Raw genomic sequence first — 16,714 nt, forward strand, 5'->3', positions numbered from 1 at the left:
AATTTAAAAAAAAAAGGCCTGGAAGTAATCATTTAATCAAATAGGGGTTTATTCCCTCACACAATACTAAGTCTTGGTAGCTTGGTTTCTGACATTGTATCAATGGCTTGGTGATGCCTTCAAGAACCCAAACTCCTTCCATCTTTTTCCTCTGCCATTTAACACATGTTGACTTTTCCTTCTTCAGTTTGTCACCTTGGGTTTAATAAAGCTTTCTGATAGCTCCAGTAAAAACATTGGCAGAAGCAGTGTGCTGAGACAGGTGTGGAAAAAGGAGGAAACAAACAGGACTTACGTCATTATCAAGGAGGAAAAAAATACCTCTTTCCTCAAAGGGTACCAAGAAAATGTTATCACATGGCCTGCCCTAGGCACAAAAGAGAGTAGGAAGATGAACTGCTGGCTTTTTACGGCTTCACTAGCAGGACACAGGGCATGGACAAAGGAGGTTGGTAAGAACTCAGTAGTGAGACCACAAACAGTCTCTCTTTCAGCCCTAATTATTACCATACACATTTCTCAGACAGGGGCCCAGGTCCACAGAGATTACACCTGCTCATTGTCTTAGAGGCAACATGCAGTGTCCCAGGGACATAAACCATGGTTTCAGACTCTGTCTTCTAAAATTTCCACTGTACCACAATAGCAACATAATCATGCATTGTTCCTAAATTTTTGACATGTGCAGTAAGAACGGTCCTTGAAAGTACATTTGGAGATATATTTAGACCATGACTTCTTCAAAAATAATGAGGGTTGCAATAAAAACGAATATGTCAAGTAATGTTGTATAATGAAATTAAAAATAAAAACAAAACAATAAAGAATAGAAATAAAATATGCTAATCACAAGAGTTGTAAATTTACTGATATTTATATTAAATTATATATATAATTTATATATATGTATATATATCTTGTGGAAAAGGGAGAATCAAAATGGATTCATATAACTTCCCGTTATATTTTAGAACTTAAATGAAACTATTCCAAACTTGAAAAATAAATTCTTTTCCATGCTAAATTCAAAAGGTAATTTATCCCTTGTGAGTGTACAAAAAAGACACAGAAGAACACAATAACTAACAACTTCAACATTAATCTTACAAAAAAAATTTAAAAACATAAATGGGAAGGTGATGTTTATAGTAGCAAAACTCATATTTTTATATGATTGTCTTGTACTCTAACTTGACACGATGTAAGAACATAAAATGGTTAAAAAAAATCACTGGACAACATGTTTCTTAGACCACATTACATAGGAAATAGTTCTCTTGGCCAGGCTTTCATTTGGCATTGACACTTTAATTCTAATTAACAAGATACTAAAAGCTCCATGAAAATACATCCACACACACACAGCATGAATTTCATGCTTTTATTTCCAAAATGCAATGATACTGTATACACTGTTTTTCTCTCTGATGTTTCCCTTATGAATGTGTCAGAATCACCATCCCTAATTGATGAATAGCATCATAGAACATGATTTTTAATTTCAGTCACATATTGCATTATGGACATAAATAGCACAGTGTTGTAACCAATTTTCTAATTTATATATTTAGGTTTAAAATTGTCCCCTATTATAAGTACCAAGGTACATCATTGCACACATTTCTGGTAAATTAAAAGCAGGATTGTTGTATCAAGATTGTCAGAACAATTTTTTTGTCGTATACTACAAAACTGATCTCAGAGATTTATTCTCTCACCATTGCAACCAGGCTTTTGACAGGAGCTGGATGGCAGATCATTTGAAATACACTCTGAAAAGTACCACTAGGAAGCACTGCTGAGACAACCCTCCCCACTCTGACTTCAAGTTTGGAGTTAAGATTGGAAGTGTTGACCTGGCATCAGAAGATAGAGGTCTGGCAAGGATGTTATTTTTTTATTTCATTTTTTAAGTTTATTTGAGAGATAGAGCCATAGACAGAGAGAGTGAGAGACAGTGAGAAAGGTCTTCTAATCACTGGTTCACACCCCAAATGCCTCCAATGGCCAGAGCTGGGCCTATCCAAAGCCAGGAGCCAGGAGCTTCTTCAGGTCTCCCATGTAGGTGTAGGAGCCCAAGCACTTGATCCATCCTCCACTGCTTTCTCAGGCCATCAGCAGAGAGCTGGATTCAAAGAGGAGTGGCTGGGACTAGGACTGGCACCCATACGGAAGGCCAGCACCACAGGCAGAGGCCCAAACTGCAACACCACAGGCTGGCCCCAAGGATGTTATTATCATCATTACTTACTTAATTGGTCATTATGAGATCAAGCATGATCATAAATGTGAAAATTCTTTATGATATCATAGAATTTTGCAAACCTAAGTGATTGATAGTTCAAAAGGACACTCAGGGGTATCCTTGAAGGAGGAGACATTTATCCTCATCATAATGGAAAGATGAGAAAAAAAATTTCTTGAACAATGCTCAGAGGAACGGAATTGCATGTTCTCCGTGTTATTTTTTGTTTTTAACTTTTAGGAAATATTTAAAGATAGGTTAAAACGCACTCAATTGTACAGACTTCTTGCTAGGTGTCAGTTGTTTAGTGATTATTCCAGAGACAATTGGATATCAAAAGACAATACAAGAGGGGTAAGAAGCAGCTGTTTACTCTTTCATGACATGTTGGGGAATTCAAGCTTAATGTTTATGAAACACTTCAAGTTTTCTGGCAATAAACGCTGTACTTCATGCTATTTCAAAATTCCTTTATACACTGAGTACACCACAAAGTCATTGAAACTACACTACATATCTGTTTGGACAGGATGGTTATCTAATTCTGCATCTATTCTCATTAAATGAAATCAATGGTATTATCATTATCTCCTAGGACATAGACTTCTCAAATTTATAATATCAAATAAAATAGCGTGGTAAAATGATTTCTTCAATATAAACAATGATGCATGGTTCAAAATAGTAGAATGTGTGTGACAATGAAGTTTGTTGAACTCTTAACAGCAATGTCCGAAGCTGATGATAATTCTGAAAGCCTTGCTTTCGTAACTTGGTCGGAACATGAATATTGTTTAATGTCACTTTTTTATGTCTATCGACTTGGAAGAAAGTGTCAGAATATATTCTATTTCTGACAAAATTTGACTCTTGGCATCAAAGAATTAATAGCATTGAGTTCAGTGAAGGAAAAGCTTATGCACTGATGCTTTTCAATGGCGTTTTCTCTTGCTGTTAAATCAGCTGTTCACCAAAATAAATAAATAAATAAATAAAGTATTGCCTGCACTTGTCACACCACATGATTCTGTGCTCAGACAACCCCTGAAATTCAGAGCATTTTTGCTAGTGTCATATACTGCATGTCACACCAGCTGCAACTTCGGTACTTTTTTCCTCCAGTATTTTAATGGGCAAACTTGAGTAATATATTTTCCAATTTCAAACCCTTCAGCACTGACAGTCCAAAACTCCTGAGGATATGAACTAATGCAAAAGGTTCCAGCAAAGCTGAGCATCTTCAGCTCTGGTCTATCAGTGTCAAGTCCTCAAACTCTTGAGAAATAATTTTACTTATTAAAACACATTTTCCCTCAAAAATACTGTAGGAAAGACAAAGCTCTCAGTGACCTCCCAGAAAATTGTTGAATTAGGAGAGAGGTCTACATAACTCCTCCATTTTAAAGTCTAGTGAAAGTATAATTAACGTACCAAGAAAGAACTCTGCTTTTCATTCATAGATTTGAATTATTGAACTGAGCGTGTACCTTGGGAGTATGTTGCAAACACATTGCTTCCCCAGCATCTCCTTTCTCTCAGAGATAAAGATAGACAATGCCAACAGGTTGCATTAAAGAGTGCGGCAACTATCTGCAGGTTTTTATTCAGCGTCTTAGCATCCTTTAAGATTTTCTGTTAACCCAGAAATTTCATAGCTTATAAATTGAAACAAACCAATCAGTGTACTTTTGATGAACTCTTTTTTTTTAACTTTTATTTAATGAATATAAATTTCCAAAGTACAGCTTATGGATTACAATGGCTTACCCGCCCCCATCACTTCTCTCCCACCCGCAACCCTCCCCTTTCCCACTCCCTCTCCCCTTCCATTCACTCAAGATTCATTTTCAATTATCTTTATATACAGAAGATCAGTTTAGCATATATTAAGTAAAGATTTCAACAGTTTGCTCCCACACAGAAACATACAGTGAAAAATACTGTTTGAGTACTAGTTATAGCATTAAATCACAGTGTACAGCACATTAAGGACAGAGATCCTACATGAGGAGTAAGTGCACAGTGACTCCTGTTGTTGATTTAACAAATCGACACTCTTGTTTATGGCATCAGTAATCACCCTAGGCTCTTGTCATGAGTTGCCAAGGCTATGGAAGCCTTTTGAGTTGACCGACTCTGATCATATTTAGACAAGGCCATGGTCAAAGTGGAAGTTCTCTCCTCCCTTCAGAGAAAGGTACCTCCTTCTTTGATGACCTGTTCTTTCCACTGGGGTCTCACTCACAGAGATCTTTCATTTAGGTCATTTTTTTTTTTTTTTTTTTTTTTTTTTGCCAGAGTGTCTTGGCTTTCCATGCCTGAAATATTCTCATGGGCTTTTCAGCCAGATCCGCATGCCTTAAGGGCTGATTCTGAGGCCAGAGTGCTGTTTAGGACATCTGCCATTCTATGGGTCTGCTGTGTATCTCACTTCCCATGTTGCATCGTTCTCTCCCTTTTTGATTCTATCAGTTAGTATTTGCAGACACTAGTCTTGTTTATGTGATCCCTTTGGCTCTTAGTCCTATCATTATGATGAACTCTTTAAGCGCCTGAAAACCCATTGTTCTTGGAGCATTTTATTAATTTGATTTCATAGAACAGGTCAGCTGCATGATTAGAGGTGTCTCTTGAATTATTATTAATGTGGAATGAAGAGCTACTTGTAAATTTATTAATCTAGTCCCCTTGGTAATTTTATATCATGTCTTTTGCAGAAATATTACATACTCTGATGACAACTCTTTATGAAAATATTTATTCAAACACATATCCTTTTAGAAATGTGTATCACATTGCTTATTACTATGTGTGTGCCATCATGGCACCTTTGCCTTCTTTATTAACAATTATTAAGACAGCACTTTGCCAAGTGTAGGGTCAACAGTGGACAAAAATCACATTGTTTACTAAAACAAAGCAATCTCAGTTTGAAGAAAAACTTCTTGTTGAGAATACTAGTAAAGATAGCATCCTGACTTAAAGTTTGATACGTCACTTGTTTGGAGCAGCAAGTCTTTATTTGGTAATGGCAACTTCTGGCTCCCAAGTTGTTCGTGGTCCAATGGCAGAGAGTAGACCAATACCTATGGAAGAGTCAAAAGAGTGCTGAAAGGAACCGTTGTATAACTTACCAAGCAAATTTCAACTCTGTGCAGAACCGTAGGCAGGATCAGGAATTTTTTGGTGAAAGTGTCAGAGAAGAAGCAGTTGACCATTGGAATTGTTTCATATGTTTCTACCAATGACCTTCCTTTTGCTTAGTCTCATAGCTTGCCAAGGAGTGCAACTTTGCAAGCTTTATGGCATCTAATGCCACTCCATTTTTGGGGTAAAGAAGAAGGGAGGGGGGTACTCGGTTACTACTTATTCTAATGAAATTATCATCAATACTCAATGTTAATTCTAAGGAATTTCAATGTAATGTTGTTTACAATGGCAAAAATACGTACACAACTTAATTTTTTTTAGAAAAGGAGTTTGCCTATAAAATAATACATTGAAGAGACAAAATAACATGTTATACAATAATATTAAGTGTCTTGGAAAGATGTTCAAAATGCATGAGAAATATTATCAAGTAACATACTTGTAAATACATACTTAATTTAAAGAAATCTACACCAAATATGTAAAATTACAATGCATGATAAAACTGTGAATGATTTTCTTCTTGTTGTTTGTAAGTTGTAGAAAATGAATTTTTCGTTGTGTAGAGAAAAAAAACTTCTTCAGAAGTGACAACTTTCCTTATGGAGTCTGTACTAGTTAGCTAACACAAATATCAAGGTCTTAATAACAAATTATAGTGTTGTTTGTGTTACTTGCACTATTATTATCATGACATGGGGTTTCTGAAAATACAATTTCTCCAAATGGAGAAATAAACCCCTAATAGAGAAATTTGTCTGTGATCTCTAATCATCCTTTGTGGAGACTTTGGAAGAAGCTTTCAGGGACTTCTCCAGAGACATCTCTTATAGCTTGATCTTGCTGCTCCTGTTTGGATACGATTTATCTCCCAAAAGTTTATGAGCTGAAAGCATTGTCCCCAGACTCACAGTGTTGGAACTTTTAAGAGGTGGAGTGCATTGAAAAGTGATTAGGTCATTGGCCTCCATGTTCATGAGTGGATTAATGCTGGTCTCATGGAGTGGGTTGAGTCTCACTTGAGTGAATTAGCTCTCATGAGAGTGAGTTGTTATAAAACAGGCTAGTCCACATGATTGGTTTCTTCTGACTATTGCCTTTTGCTTTTATGCTTCTCCTCCGTGCAGCCTAGAGGGCCCTCACCAGGAAGGACGTCAGCACCAGGGTATTTGGATCTTCCAGCTACCAGAATTGTAAGCCAATTGTAATCTCTTTAGTTATAAAGTATGCCACCTAACACATTTTGTCATAGTAACAAAATGGACTAAAAAAACTAGTCACCAGTCATTGAACATTTAAACCTCATGATACAGGAAATTTGAAGCAAAGCATTAGAAGTATGCCAAGGACATAAGTTGGTCAGGCAGGAGCAGGTGATACCATTGGAAACCCTGTTCAGATTGAAAATAATAAAGGTATTATATTTTTTTATCCTTAAAAGGTCATTCCTGACTTTGAATAAGTTCAGCAATTTAATTTTTATAGCTCTTCTACCCTTTAATTTACTCACCATGTAACAATCACAAGAATTTATTTTACTAGGTTACTTAAGCTCTATTCTTAAGGAAAATATTTCTATGATTTGTAACACTTTGACAAGTTGCTAATTGATGGAATCTTAGAAGAAAACTACATAGAAATTTGAAATATCTAATAACTTATGTGTTGGGATAGAATCTGTGGTAGGAAGAAATAATTCTCTGTGTCCTGCTCGATTTTAGGTAGGAACTTATGTATTCAATTAAATCCTGTAGGCATTCTGTACATGTCTGGTACAAAGATTGGTGAGCTACCAAATGTGCCCCCAAGAAGTATCCAGTCACTAAAATCGATAATGTAAATTTTAAGTTGATCATCAAATTGCAGTAAGTTACTAGAAATATTTAAACATAATAATGAATGGTCTGATCCTGGAAAAATGAGAAAGTATGTCTACCATAGAAAAATCTTTCTACCGCTCAATATTTAGTAGAGCATACACTTGCTACTACAATTACCATTGTGAGAGAAAAAAAAACTAAAAATAGTGGTATGTGAAATAGCAGCACCTTAAATTGCAGAAGAGGGTAAATGTTCCCATGCACTGGTATTGCTCCAAACCAAACAGGTCCTCTCTGGGCCCCTGTCCTTCAGTGGATAAGAATGCATGACACACAGTATTTATTTTGCCACCGATTTTGTCATATCTGTATCACTTGTACTACATTTTTATTTAATATCTTCATATAAATCAATTTAAATTGAGTTACTTTTTATATTTAGATCTATCCTGACCAATATCTATGAAATCTTGACTTTGATATACAAATTGCATTTTTCTAATACAATTAAAATAAACACAATGCTAAAATGAAAAATAAAGATCAATGTCTCATGTAAAAAGCCATAACACATCTCATCAGTAACAATACAGTATAGACATTAAGGCATAGAATTCTGGAGTCACACTGCTTGTATTCAATTTTCAGCTTGGTAGCACATAGTTGTCTAATTTTCTATAACCATTTTGTGCCTCAGTTTCCTAATCTGTATTTACTTTCTATGTGCATCATAAGAAATAAACAGTTTAATATATGAAAAATATTTAGGATGAAATAAACCTTTTGTAAATGTTAACTGGCATCAGCTATCATTATACTACCACTCGAGTGTATTCCAGAGACTGGGAACAACTAATATCTTCCCTTGAGAGTATTATCTATTTACAGCCAAGAAAGTACTGTCAGAAAGGATCTTGGTTCTCTGACACATTCAATGAATGTGTTGAGAGCCTGTCATCTGAAAGACCCCAACCCAGGAAGGAATATACTCCAGCACCACTCCAGGAGGCTGTATTCTGGTCACAAGGTCGCACATGCCTTTGTGTGACTGTAAATAATGAAATGAGTCACTCAAATAAATCCAGGGGTTCACTTCCTTGCAAGAGGTCACCAAATAGAAAGCTTCCTGTTTTCTTACTGATTTAACATGGAGACAACACAGAGTTCACAGCTTAACAAAATGACCTATGAAAACTCTTAAGAAGAGGAAAACCTGAAAGGCCAATCCTATTGTTTCTATCACCTTTCTTTGTTCTCCAATCACAATTGTAGCTGGTGGTGTAAATGCAGCATATTCCTGCCTAAGGCCAGACTCCAAATGTGCTTGTGTTTGTAAACATCATTGATTCACAGAGTCACTTAGACTCTGAAGTATAATTTCCTGAGTTTGAACATCAAGGTCTAGACACAATAAAATGTAACCTCAAATCTCATTTGTATTTGAAAGTAATTGTGTAGACTATCCATGTGGCCGTATGTGACTGTATACAAGCTTTTGACAAAGAGGCTAACTGGTTAGGTAAAGCCTTAGGTGGGAAATTCTATTTCCACTCTATCATTTCTATTTGTAAACAGCATTCTTGGTTTTGGATAATCATAGAGGAAAAACACACACAGAGAAAAAAAAAAAAAAGCCCACTAAACCATAGCTCTGAAGCAAACCTCAGGCAGGGCGGGAGCAGCCAGCCTCCCATTATACAGCTGCTTGCCAACAGGCTCTGTGGGCACACAGGAAGGCTCCTACTGAATCTGAATGTGCTTTGTACTGTGTTTTTTCTTTATTTATTAAGTCATTTTGCCTATTCTGTAATCTCCAATAGTGATCTGCATTTCAAACACTGTTCCAAATAGCTGAATTGAGAAGTGTTCATCTTGAGTATTTTGGAATACAGAAAATATATATATATATATATTTGCAGTTTAATTAACTAGGAGATTGAAATATAGTGTAATGACTAGGCATATTATGTATATGTTCATAATTGTATATATACCTTATAAACACACAAATGCAATATAGAGTTGGAACGAGTTGGAACACTGCCAGTGGCAGATGTAGCATGTCCCAGCTCCTCCAGCCTTACCTGTGCCCTTCTCCTCTTTACTTCTTGCCTTTCCACCATCCATTTTTCTGGAATTGCTTCAAAAATATGCATTTATTTTTTTTCTGGCATGTCAGGGCCTTTCACAGTGTTCTTTCTGATAGGCACTCTCCCTACATCCTATATCTAACTACATTCAATTCACTTTTATTCAGAATCTAGCTAAAATATCACTTCATTCACTCATTTGTTCGTTTCTTCCTTCAAGCAATTTGCTCTCATTGAACACATGCTGAATTCAGAAAACAAAAGAAATGCAGCCCTCACTTTCATGGAGCTTAAAATCTAAAGGGAAATAGAAACAATGAGTAACCATATAAATTTGCATATTACACAACATTACACAAATATGACAATGAATTTTCAGGTACACAAAATAATGATGTGAAACAAAAATAAGGATCTAAGTTAGTGAGCCTGGTGTGGAGTGAGAGAGTTGGTTAAGGTTGTGGCAATGAGACTCAGATATAAAAATTACATTAGACAAATAGCAGCAAGAGTTTTCCTAGGTACAGGAAACAGCTCAAACACTGGACTTTCCTTTTTATATTCTTACAACATTCCATTCTTCTTTTTAACAATAATCACAAGAGTGATTTGCAAAATACTTGCTTCTTCCTCTAGACTCTCATGAGGTCAGTAATAGTATCTACCTTGTCCCATGTTCTTTCTCATGTACAAAGCATCATGACAGTCTGAGTGACATAGGCACCAACAGAGGACTGCCAATGCATGCAGAGAGTATTGATGACCTGCAAAGTCAGGAAGACTGCATTGTTACTTTTAATCAATACTGAATTTCTGCTTTATAACTGCAATGTAGGGGTAGGTGCTTAAGCCTTGTAATTAAGAAGTCAGTTAAGATATCCATGTCCTACATCATCAGACTGCCTGCGTTTCATACCTGGCTCTGACTCTTGACTCTATTTTTCTGCTAATGTAGACTCTGAGAGTCAACAGAGAATGTCTCAAGTGGTTCAGGACCTGTTATTGATGTGGGAGACTTGGACTGAGTTCCTGTTTACTCCTATCTACTAACTTTGACCCCTGCCCAGCCCCAGTCAATGTGAGGTGTGAACAGGTAGGAGCAAGAGGTCTCTCTCTCTCTCTCTCTTTCTCTCTTTCTCATCCTTAAGTTATTAATTATGTTCACTTATACCCATTAAAAAATCTAGACTAAAGCATGCAATCAACCTAGCTAGCAAAACTTACCATCCATGCTATTATCTCTGTGTGGCACAATGGAGACACCCATATGCATGTGCAATGAATAATTGTTAGTTAATAGAAGAAATGTTTATAGCTATGATCAGTTACACCAATTCATTTATTCAACGATATACTGGAGCCTATTATATATCTCAAGTTTTCCTGGGTGCTGAAACCATTTGGGAGGTCTCAGAGAGTTCAAAGAACTCAGAAAAAGATTACAATTTACAAAGACAGTGAGGTAAGTATTCAAAAAGCTATAAGCATTAGTTACTCTGAGAGTTAAGAAAGAATGGGGGCGGGGAGAGAATTGGTTGCTCTAGAGTAAGTAACTAATATTTTTTTCAAGAAGTGAGGATAGTGGGTATGATGCTTAGGACCAAGATGGGATTGTCCAGATAGGCTATCAGGGGAAGTGCATTTATCCCAGCTATTTCAAATTTCAGCCATTAACAGTGAAGTCTAAATCATTTGGCTGCTTAGCCTTTCCAGCCATATGGGAACTATCTCCCAAAAATGGTATATGCTATTGAACTTTTCTGCAAAGTTACTTTGCACTTTATAGACTGCTGTATTATATGCATTAAAGCAACACAAGAGGTCTAACTCACTTTCTACATAATTAATGGATATGAATTGCAGAGAGAAATGTATTCCTTAAAAGGAGGTAATTTTTTGTTTTTTTTGTTTACAGCCTCAGGGGTGTGTGCTTTCTTTTAGACTTGAATGGGTTTGGAGAGGATTTTCTCCATGGAAGGAAATATATGAAACAACAGCAATAGCACAAAGCAGTAGATCTTAAAATTATGGATAGTATGGCAGAAATAATTCAACATGATCGAGACTTGTTGGTTGTGAATTGCTAGTTAGTATAATTACTAACATGTGGAGAATTGCAAATCAAAAATTTCCAGCTTTGCTTATTATTCACATGACAGCACTAAATTAAAATTAAATATTACAGTCATCGAGTAAGCAACAAAACATTCTATAAAATTTCTTAGGAGCAATCTATTAGAGAACTATAGAATCATTCAGCAATGCAGATAACCATTTCATTCCATTTCTATAAAATATATTTTTAGAAATTTCAGTGGCAAAGCTTTGTAAAGAGGAAAATCTATAAAGATTTATATTCAATTCCTTCCAAATCACAATGCAAGAACATATCTTCAATATGTGAGCTTTTTTACCAGTCCCCCAAAATCCTATATTAAATATAATGGTGAATCTCCTTTATTGCTCACACAAAAGCTGAGAATTGTATTCCAAAGAAATCAATACATATTCTGAGCAGAAGAAATTCATGGAAATACCCAGACATGTTAGAGATTATAAAGAACTTCTATTTTATGCATACTAGGAAAAAAGGAAAAAGGAAAAAGCACATTCATACCAAAAACTTCTCACACAAATCCTTTGAAATTATTTTCTATTTGATATTCAATTCAAAATTACCCACTAAAATTAATACTTATATTTGAGCCAGGAGTTAAACCAAACCCACAATAGAAATATAGCTTGAAGTAGTTTTAATTTAAATCAAAAAGTAAACTTAAATCAGTATTTTCCTTTTAAAAATATTTTAAATTAATCCAAGAAAAGAATTATTTAGGTTCAAAAAGCAACAGTTAATGAGGTTGATACCAACCACATCAAATTTGTATCCTAGGCTATGAAAATGGAAATGAAATTTCTAGAAATTGTATTTTGTTACATAAAATATAGTGAGACATCTCAAAATAAACTGACGTGACTCTCTAGAAAGATTGTGATCCCATATAAACATGTATAATATGCATCTTCATAGTCAAAATTTAGATAGTGCACATTGACAACAAAATGGCTTTCAGAAACACTGAGAGGGACTTCCAAGATGGCTGAATATGGTGTAGTCACACTAACTTCAATTGCTCCAGGATATGAAAAGAACAAAGGAAGGATCATGTTTCCAGGCCTCCAACTTTTTGGTGAAGCAGTGAAAAAAAGAAGAAGAAGGAGAAGGAGGAGGAGGAGGAGATGGAGTAGGAGGAAGAGGAGGAGGAGTAGTGCTGGTGATGAAGAATAAGACTCAGTGAAACAAGAGGAGAGAAGAAGCCCATGTCACTGCTGATATTGCCTTAGGGAGAAACATGTGGACCACACTGGCATTTTTCCTTTTGATTTATTTATTTGTTTGTTTATTCATTTATTTATTTATTTTGATTGGCAGAGTTATGGACAGAGAGAGGGAGAGACACATAGAGAGGTCTTCTATCCACTGGGTTACTCCCCAAATGACCACAATGGCTGGAGCTGGGCTGATCCAAAGCCAGGAGCCAGGAGCTTCTTCTGGGTCTCTCACGTGAGTACAAGGACACAAGCACTTGGCCCATCTTCCACTGCTTTCCCAGGCCATCATCAGGGAGCTGAAGAGGAAGTGGAGCAGCCAGGTCTCAAACCAGTGCCCATATGGGATGCCAGGCAGAGTCTTAACCTACTACACCACAATGCCAGCCCCCCTACACTGACTTTTAGTCTAGGCGGAGTGCTAACAAGGGGCAGAGTGCCCAGCTAACCTTGTGCATAGAGAGCACATTGCTTGCTTCCCATCACTACCCCCAACAAGGGCTCCCCACAACAAGCACAGAGAAGAAACTATCTTGATGTGGCGAGTGAAAGCAGCCATGGCTTGTGCACAAGAAAGAGGATTTTTTCTGAGGGATAAATTCATAGCCCCTTCTGACTTTAAGTATGGCCTGGAGGTTGGCATGGGATAGGGTACCCACTTAAGCCTGTGTGGCACTCCCCTCCCCTAACTCTATCACGAGTGACCATACTCACACTGCCAAGGAAGATCAACAGGCAGCAGGCTCTGGGAACTCCTCTGCTCTCTCCACAGAGAGACCAGGCTCAATGGGGCTGAGAGCAGATCCCTTGCTCCCTCTGACTGTTAGAGCTCTGTGAATGATGACTGTGGGGATTCTGTGACAGCATGATAGGGCTTGGGGTATAGATGGGTCCCTGAGCAAATACTCTGTCTGGCTTCAAAGGCTCAGAGTTCCCTTAGTGCTTAAGGTGGGTCATTGCAGAGGGTTCTGTGCTCACAGTGAGAACTGCACAAATTCTTTGTGTGGTTCATTGACCTGCACTGGGCAGGGGTGGAGCCTGTAGCTACCGAATGCTCACCCCAGGCATTGATCACGTTGGCAGAGAGGAGGTGAGGCAGTGATCACAGCAGGTGATGGGATCATACCTTTCCCCTTACTGACAATAGTGGAGATATACCACACCCAACTTGAGTCACCCGGGACTCTTGTACCACACCAGAGCACTAACTGGAGCTCCATGACCCCACACAGCTCACACCTCTGAATATCCACTGAAGGAGCAGGCGCTCCACTAAGTCACAGAGACATATATTAAAGATAAAAGCCGTCAGGTGAGAAAACCAGGTGGCTCCATAAATGCCTAAAAAATAATCACAGAAATATGGGAAACTTGAACAAGGAAGACAATATGACAACCCAATAGAACACAACAACACTTCAATATTAGAAAGTGAAGAGGAAGAGATTAATGAAATGCCTGCAAAGGAATTCAAAAGAATGATCATAAGATTACTAAAACAATGAGTAGAAAATTCCTGAGTTAAAGAAAGCCATACAGACATGGATGAAAATTTTTGCTGGGAGATAGAGATATTGAAGAGAAATCAATTTGAAATATTACAAATGAAGACTTCAATATGTCAAGTAAAAATTACAGTGGTAAGCCTTAACAACAGACTTAGAGGGGCAGAAGAAAGAATATCTGAGCTATAAGACAAACCTTTGGAACTATCTCAGTCAGCACGCCCCTCCAAACAAAAAGAACCTGTTTGGTTCCAGATCTTAGTGGAAATGCTTCCAACTTATCCTTGAATTCGGTATGATGCTGGCTGTGGGTTTGTCATATACTGAAATAAATTCACCTATCTACAACCAACTAAGCATTGACAAAGTTTATGCCACAAGGGTGGCCCCAGAAAACTCAAGAACAAAACAGACAATTCAGTTAAGAAATGAGCAAAGGACACAAATAGGCATTTTTCAAAAGATGAAATTCAAATCACTGACACATGAAAAAATGTTCAGGATCACTAGCCATAGGGAAATGTAAATAAAACCCACATTGAGGTTTCATCTCACCCCAGTCACAGTGGCCATCTTCCAAATATCAAAAAAGCAATAAATGCTGGTGAGGATGTAGGAGAAATGGTACCCTAATGCACAGTTGGTGGGAATGTAAGCTAATACAAATTTATGGGAAACAGTATAGAGATTCCTTAGAAATCTGAAACTAGATCTACCATATGACTCAGCCCTCCCACTCCTGAGAATTTCCCTAAAGAAAGGAAATCAGCATATGAAAGTGTTATCTGTATCCCCATGTTTATTATAGCTCACTTCATGATAGCTAAGATGTGAAATCAACCAGATGTAATCAACTGAGGACGGGATAAAGAAATTATGATATATATACACTATGTTGACTTTTGCAACAAAATGGGCACAAATGGAAACCACTATGCTTAGTAAAATAAGCCAATTTCCAAAAGATATCATATGTTTCCCTGATTTGTGGTAATTAATATACAGAGGACAAATAATGTCATGGATATGAGTGAAATTGATACTTTGAGATTTGATTATTGTTTACAGCCCTTGTCTATACTCTCGAGGAACAGTAGTTTTTCTACTTACTAGTTGTTGAATTCTTTATTTGGTGGAGGGTTAAGTTAAGCCGTCACCTGCAGTGCTGGCATCCCATATGTGCACTGGCTCGAGACCCAGTGTTCCACTTCCAATTCAGCTCCCTACTAAAGACTTGAGAAAGCAGCAGAAGATTGTCCAAGTGCTTGGGCCCCTGAACTCATGTAGGAGACCCAGAAGAAGTTCCTGGCTCCTGGCTTCAGCCTGGCCGAACTTCAGCCATTATAACCATTTGGGGAATGAACCAGTAGATATGAGATATCTCTCTCTCTCTCTCTTTCTCTCTCTCTCTCTCTTTCTCTTTCTCTCTCTCATTCCCTCTTTCTCTCTCTCTAACTCTGACTTTCAAATAAATAAATAAATCTTTAACAACAAAAAAGTCCATCTGTCTTTGATAGAAACATTCACAGAAGAAATAACAGCAGATTTCTTTTTTGAAATAAGATTAAACCAAAAATATTGTTAATGAACGTATTTAAAATAATGAATGGAAAAGCCTTGTCAACCCAAAAGAAAATATTTTTTGATATTAAGGCAAAGTAAAATCATTTTGAGATATATAAAGGCCAGTGTATGATTGGGCCAAGGCCAAATCCAGGCATCAGGACAACAATCCAGGTCTCCCACATCAATGGCAGAAACCCAATTTCTTGAGTCATAACCACCATTCTCAGGGTCTGCCTTTACAAGATGCTGAAGTCAAGAGCCAGAGCTAGGAATTGAACCCTGGTACTCTAATGGCTCTTCTAAATATAATTTTAAAGCAGTAATACTGCTGGCCAGGGCGGCGGCTCAATGGGCTAATCCTCTGCCTGCAGCGCCAGCACACCGGGTTCTAGTCCCAGTCGGGGCGCCGGATTCTGTCCCGGTCACTCCTCTTCCTGTCCAGCTCTCTGCTGTGGCCCGGGAGTGCAGTGGAGGATGGCCCAAGTGCTTGGGCCCTGCATCCGCATGGGACACCAGGAGAAGCACCTGGTTCCTGCCTTTGGATCAGTGTAGTGTGCCGGCTGCAGCAGCCACTGGAGGGTGAACCAACGGAAAAGGAAGACCTTTCTCTCTGTCTCTCTCTCTCTCTCACTGTCCACTCTACCTGTCAAAAAACAAAGATGTAATACTGTTAATAAGTAGTATGAATAAATATAAACAAAGAGCAAAAACTGTATGTAAGCTATACAGAAAAATATGAAATTTACTGCACAAAGCTTAACTAGGTATCATTCATGTGGATAGAAAAAGTCAGTTTTTTTCCAAATGAAATAGTTTTAAATCAATTTTAATTATAACTCAAATAACTTTTCAATTAACTGGACAAACTGATACCAGTATTTTTATGGAAGAGGAAAAGGCAAATAGTAATGAGAATTCTGATACTGAAGAAGAGGGGAGAGGGGTCTTGCCTTTTTAGGTATCAAGATTTATTGTACAATAATAGAAAGTTTTACTGTTGACATAATT

General features: G+C 37.3%; 1 long non-coding RNA gene across 1 annotated transcript in view; it reads right to left on the reverse strand.

Moving 5' to 3' along the window:
- Positions 1-4,503: 4,503 nt before the first annotated feature.
- Positions 4,504-16,714, reverse strand: part of LOC127493665 (uncharacterized) — a 53,524-nt gene continuing 41,313 nt past the window's right edge. The window contains exon 3 of the long non-coding RNA XR_011390558.1: positions 4,504-5,331. This is a non-coding gene — a long non-coding RNA (uncharacterized lncRNA). The remainder of the gene's footprint in view (positions 5,332-16,714) is intronic.

Source organism: Oryctolagus cuniculus, chromosome 7 (assembly GCF_964237555.1).
Source record: "Oryctolagus cuniculus chromosome 7, mOryCun1.1, whole genome shotgun sequence".
NCBI lineage: Eukaryota > Metazoa > Chordata > Mammalia > Lagomorpha > Leporidae > Oryctolagus > Oryctolagus cuniculus.